Source organism: Amphiura filiformis, chromosome 14 (genome assembly GCF_039555335.1).
Source record: "Amphiura filiformis chromosome 14, Afil_fr2py, whole genome shotgun sequence".
Classification (NCBI taxonomy): Eukaryota; Metazoa; Echinodermata; class Ophiuroidea; order Amphilepidida; family Amphiuridae; genus Amphiura; species Amphiura filiformis.
The window spans coordinates 48,461,127-48,467,717 of record NC_092641.1 but is presented as its reverse complement, the minus strand read 5'-3'; the positions used below and the strand labels follow the sequence as shown (position 1 = coordinate 48,467,717).

Below are 6,591 nucleotides of genomic sequence, written 5' to 3'. Positions count from 1 at the left end.
TGGCCAAAAGGGGGGGGGCAAACGATTTTGGCAGACCACTTTGAGAATTCACCACCCCGGACACAGACTTATTGCACAACCCCTAATGAACATTTCAAACTATTTTTTAAAACGAAAACTAATTTTATTTTGTGATAGGCCTATTTGCAGACTTGCAGCCTTACGCCACTGGGGGGGTGGGGTGGCCTTAAATGGTCCAAGTGGCTGAAAAGAAAAAAAAATGGCTATTAAATTGTCCCGAAAAGTTGAAGACCCCCAAAACCACACACACACCCCACACCCCATGCGCGTATTGGGGGGGGCACCAGCCCCCCCGGGGTCAAAGACGGGGGTGGCAAAAAAGAAGGGGCAGCGGAAGAAGAAGGCGGCAAAACAATTAGTAAAGTAAAAAGGGCGGAAAAATTTAAAAAAGCATAAAAAATCGTGAAAAAATTGAACTATAGGGCCTACATTGCTTTTAGGGCGCTAGCGCCTGAAATCTTTTTTTTTTTTTTTTTTGCTCTTCGCTTCTTCAAACCACCGAAAAAAAATTGGGTCAACCTGTCCTCATTGGGCTGTTGAGGAAGGGCGGCAAAATCAACTTGATTTTCAGCCCCCCGGGGACTCGAGCGGCCATGGCGCACTGCACCCAGCCCGGGGGGGGAGGCACAAGTTGACTGACGGGGATGATGTGCGGATAACATTGACTCATGAGGGGTCTTTTGGTGAGAACTTAGACACACTTAAAAAACAGTGTAAGACTGGGAAAAGTTTTGGTCAAAATATAAAGTTGTTTAATACAGAACTAGCTAAAACTTTTTAAAAATTCATTATTTAAAATGTTTTGAAAAATGCCATCAAAAATTGAAATTTTTTGAAAATTTTAAGAAAAGTAATGAAACAAACCAGTCATTCGGTGAGAAATTTGTCTTGAAATTTTAATGACATAAACAAAAGGGGGTCATTTGGCGAGTAGGCCTCATAAAACAAAAAAGGGAGTCATTGGGTGAGATGAGAGGGAGACTCGGAGAAATGGGGGTCAATGTGGCCGCACATCCCATCACCCATTTTTAGTGAGTGCCCCTCCGGAGGGGGGATGCCCCCTGGCCCATGCCCCCGGTCCCCGCACTCCGTGCATCCGCGGGGATTCATGCTTGTCGGTGAACTTTAAAAACACCCCCTTAGGCCTATGCATCTCATTTCGCGAAGTTTTTAGGGGAAAAACACCCCTTTTTTTAGCGATTTCGCGAATTATTTGCCCTTCGACAATACCTCTATTTTCGCTAAAACGCGAACTATATTTCTAATAATACCATTTTCTGGCAGAAACACGTAGGCTGCTCGATGAAAATACCCTTTTTTTTCAATTTCGCGAACACGTGGTTTGAAAAAACACCCCTTTTTTGTGTGTTTCGCGAATCGCGTTTCTTCATCTGAAAACACTCCTTATTTCGCGAAATTTTCGACGAGCATGAATACCCACGGATGCACAGCACGGAGTGCGGGGACCGGGCCCATGCACCCCGGGCATGCACCGTGTCGCTCACGCTCGTGCTGGCGTGGAGTAGGACTACATCAAGGGGTGACACTAACTTCACGGTTGTTCTATTATCAACGCAAACCTATATGACAAATCCCGCTGGTTTGCTAGTTAGAAAATGAGGCCAGTTATCGATCGGTTATGAATAATTAATTTCGATCCCTTTTAGGGTTGGCAAATAACGACGCCGTTAGTTTTGCGAACTCTGCCTGTTCAATGCGAGTAGCAAGCTTGAAAGTGCGCCAGCTAGCAGAGCAGGGAGCAATCCGGTGATGGCGCACTAGTATTTCCCATCAGGCACCAGTGATTTGTTTTTACAGAAAGTCTACTAATTTGATAATGGAATAACCTTTCGCAATAGTAATGTCGAAATTAGGAATTGGTGTCAATAATACGACGGTAGTGTATCACTTGAATTTGATACGATATTCAGCCAGCGATTTAGCGATAAAAAAACCTTTGACCACTGACCTGACCTGAAGCACGTGAGGCGCCATATTCGTTTGTTTTTATTTCCTCGTGTGATAATAAATAGGCCTATCATTCAAACTATAGTTGTCGGCCGTGAACGTAGTTTATAACTGGCCTAAGAAGTTTGTTTTTAAAAATAAGTAAATAATCATCATTCACCGTTCTATTTGATCTTGTGGATTTCCCAACACGTAATAAATTGAAACGCCACTACCGGATTGCTCTCAGGTAGTAAAGCGGGCGCACTTTCAACCTTCGAAGCTTGCTATTCACTACCGGTAGTAATATTAATTAAGTGATGTCACTGATGCATGTGCAGCGTTTCTGGAATAGCACTTGCATCGTGCATGTATAATTTGAATGTAGCTTGCTGTAGGCCTATTCAATATGTGCATGCATATTACAGGAGCTTAGGTCCATCGAAAAAACAATTGAATAATTTAGGAGATCATCAGGGGCTGTGAATAATTATGAGTCCTGGGGAGGGTAAAATTGGGATGAGGGGTGCGATTTTGGCCTTAAAACGCTTTAAAAGGCTTATATAGGATAACCAGGGGGGGGCGGGTACTTGGATTATTTTTCGACGGAGATGTGCGGCCCGAGCTTCCGAACCCATAACCATTTCTAAGGGTCACGATTTTACCGAAAATAGGTAGGCCCCTACCCATATCTAAGGATTGTCAGGAAAGTAAGGACCCATATCTAAGGATTTGAGCTTGAAAATAGTAAAAGCAACATGTTTTCCGGCATGTTTTTCACACATAGCACCGAAAATCTAAAAGGGAGACCCATGTCTCTGGATTTTTCGTGGAAAACCTTATACGTGAGTACTCCCCCCCCCCCTGGGGGGAGGGGGGAGGATAATAGTAAAGGTCCGGAAACGCTTATGATATGGAAATTTTATTTTGAACAAAAATTCTTTAATCACTATTGACGGTTTCGCCTACCATGGTCAATAATGAGTAAAATATCGGTTTAGTTTAAAAAAGTTTTTTTACTGTAGGCCTACATCTACAAATCTGATGTATTTAATCATTATTTGGGATCCCAATAATTTGAATGTGCAACAGGGGGTGGTCACAATATTTTTGCAGGCTGAGAGGGGAAAGCGATTTATTTATTTATTTATTTATTTATTTATTTATTTATTTATTTATTTATTTATTTATTTATTTATTTATTTATTTATTTATTTATTTATTTATTTATTTATTTATTTATTTATTATAACTATTAAGGCTTGTTCAAGTAACTCACCTCTAACATTTCACGCATTTGCACCGGCTCAACAAATCAATCAATCAGTTAATTAATCAATCAATTCACAAACAATGAATATGAATAAATTATATGATATTCAATTTCAATCAATAGACATATCATATCAAACCATCAAACAATGAATAAATGAACTGATCGACCAAGAGCCCTTTTTTCTAAAGAGTGTGAGTGAGTGATTAAACAAAATAAATACAAGCATAATTATTTACATAAATAAACAAATAAATAAATAAATAAATAAAAAAAGAAATAAATAAATAAGAAAAATTTGAACAAATGGTATCGTAGCATTGCATTCACAAAAACAAACATTGCTGACAGGAGGACTCGAACCAATAACCTTTGCATCACCCACTGTGCTACGACGTCGTCTAGTGGTGAGGACCTAGTTTTTAGCCTATACAGTGTTCGTCTGTGACAATGCCGCCTCGTGAAATGAATTTAAAGTTATTTTGATATCAATCTTTTTTTTTTCAATAGGGCCGTAACATTTTGTTTTGAAGATCTCAATTTTTATTTTCTTTAGAGCAGAGACAAATATTTCCCCTTTTCTACATTTTGAGCCCAAAATAAGAATCTACGTCTTTTAATACTGATTTAATGTTACACGTCTCACAACAGATATTTAGCTGGCTTAGCGGTCTTGCACTGTGCTTTTTAACCGGGAGGTACCGAGATCGATTCCCACCTCTGCCTGTAATTTTTTTTCAAGCCTGGGAAATAATAAGTTTATTTGGCTTCACAACGCTAAATTATTCATGACTTGCCCAACCTGGTGGTGTAAAGTGCTCCCCATAACATATGAATATTAAGCAATATAAACACAATGGCTAATTTAAATAAGAAAGCGTCACATGCAAATGAGGGATTGCCCTCTCCAGGAATTGCTTCATGACTACCTGCAGGCCTACGTTTACATGTCTCTCTCTGGTTCTTCTTCTTCTTCCTTATAAGTGCCTCCCTCATATGTATGAGTATTGTCGCACTGCGTACAGACAAGCTGTACTTATTTTTTACTCTGGAACCTAGAGTAGATGAGTGTATTTTGAAGTACAGTCAACATGACCGGGATGATCCCCTGCTCTTTTCGAATAGCCTGTGACGTTCTTTAAAGGAGTGTTTCGTGATCCTAGCATCCTCTTTTTATGACATTTTTCAGTACATATCCACGAAAAAAGCCTATTCCCAAAATTTCAGTTGATTCCGATTTTGCGTTTGCGAGTTATGCATGATTATGTGTATTACACTGCTCCATAGACATGCATTGTAATTTCGTTCTGGTGCACCAGAACGAAATTCAAATTTCACGATATCTTTGCAAAACGAATTAATCTGCAAGAAATATTTTGTACATAAACATTATGTAGCCAGAGGTTTCCAGTGATATAAAAATCTCAACTTTTTTTGAGAAAAGTGGGGGATGAGGCTGTGGATCACGAAGTGCCCCTTTAACGTGCACACTACATTAATGTGAGAAAATATGCATGTACACGGGACCGACAGCTTAAAGTGCCCTCCGAAGCACTAAGCAAGTAGAGTGAAGTGTCTTGCTCAAGGACACAAAGAGCCGGACCTGGGATTCGAACCCTTGACCCTTGGGTTCACAGTCCTATGCCTAAACCGCTAGGCCACGCTCTCCTGGTTGGCGATTTTGTATTAAATTCTCTAGGTTCCAAAGTAAGAATAGGATGGCAACCCTGTGATATCAATCAATCAAGTCAGTGAACCAAAACAACGACAGGTTGCAGTGACAGGTGGATGAGGCTGGCTCAGCTCCGTATGGTAAGCTTACGTAATAAAACAGTGCAGTGACTTTTACCAACACTAGGTATTGTTATTAGCATGAAATTACTTTTTTTTTTTTTCTCTTTTCCACTAGCATGAAATTACTTACATTAGAGATATCAATCATCTAATTTAATAATAATAACATAGGTACAAAACAAAAAGGCAAACCGTACTCATTTGCTAGTCAGCCAACTTGGCCCAAATTGCAATTGCCTTGGCATTGCAATATAGGATTATTAGCCTAGGAAAGTAAAAGTGAAAGGAAACCTAACTAAAGATGTTGTCTATGTATAAAGAGTCCAGACCCAAGCTCTAGTACCGGTACTTGATGTTGATAGAGCATGATACCCATTTGCAGAAGTCAAGCCACAAATTTGCTCACCGATAGCTTCACATCACATTCTACATTTCTAGTGACCTTTGCATTCAAAATCTAGTCGGATTCGCTGAAGCATGACACCATGTAAAGCAGTGGAAGTTCAGAAGTAAACACACCGATCACGACGGGCGATCACATCAAAAATGTTGCTAAAATTGCACTTAAAATTTTAGACTTCAAAATAGACAAATTTTACTCAAAAGATATAGTCGAGTGAGTCGACTCATCAAAATAACTTTCATCCAAATTTCAACATTAACAGCATAAATAACATCTGTTGCAACTATCTGTTACCACTATCGTGACTATTAGGCACTGCTGAGCAAGAATGTTGGTGTTGTCTGTATTGTCACAATATTTAGTACGATACGGTAGGGCTTTGAATATTTTGGAGTACCGGTATAACAATATTAAACATTTGTAATTGTATCTAGTGCAGTTTCATTTCTAATTTTTTTATAATTGTTTTAAACCATACCATTTATAAAAATATGTTTGTGAAGGTTGCATTCAATTCATCCAGGTACGGTAAATATTAAATTTGAATCATGAAACTGATCAACTGTTTTATTTTGAGAGGCTACATTATCGCACCTTATCTTCTTCACTTTATCTTCAGGCTGTCTTCATGATCTGGCGGGAAAAGGTTGTTGACCTGTGACAAGGTGGTGTTGCCAGAGGTCGTTGATCTTGAGTCAAACTTCTTACGAATGTTCTTGACGACAGAATTGTAGGCCCCCGCCAAGTTATGGCGCAGACCACCTCCCCTGTTTAGTGAAGGTTGTTCTTTCTTTGTAACGTAGATTGCTTCTTTGACACCCTTTCATACCACTACGTTCTCTGTCCAAAATCACAACATCTTTTTGTCAAAAGTGTGATTTGTGTTAAATCTAAATGTGTGAACATGGCTGAATCCATGCAACTAGTTTTGCTACATATTGGTAGAGTTTAAACCTATACACACAACTAAAATTGTTCACTTACGTGAGCTTTCGACACGACGACTCTGTGTCTTTTTCAAACTGATGGTGATTGGGTTATTGAGTTTGGGTTAGGTTTGCTACGTTGACGATACATTGGTGAAGCTAAAGAAAGATCAGCTTGAGTTACACCTTTCTTTGAGCATATCAATTCGTCGGGTTCATCACATCTA

General features: G+C 39.3%; 1 protein-coding gene across 1 annotated transcript in view; it reads left to right on the top strand.

Moving 5' to 3' along the window:
• Positions 1 to 4,933: 4,933 nt before the first annotated feature.
• LOC140170221 (uncharacterized) overlaps positions 4,934 to 6,591 on the top strand; it is a 45,323-nt gene continuing 43,665 nt past the window's right edge. Inside the window, 1 exon segment of the mRNA XM_072193558.1 lies at positions 4,934 to 5,053. The gene's annotated coding sequence lies outside the window, so the exon portion shown is untranslated.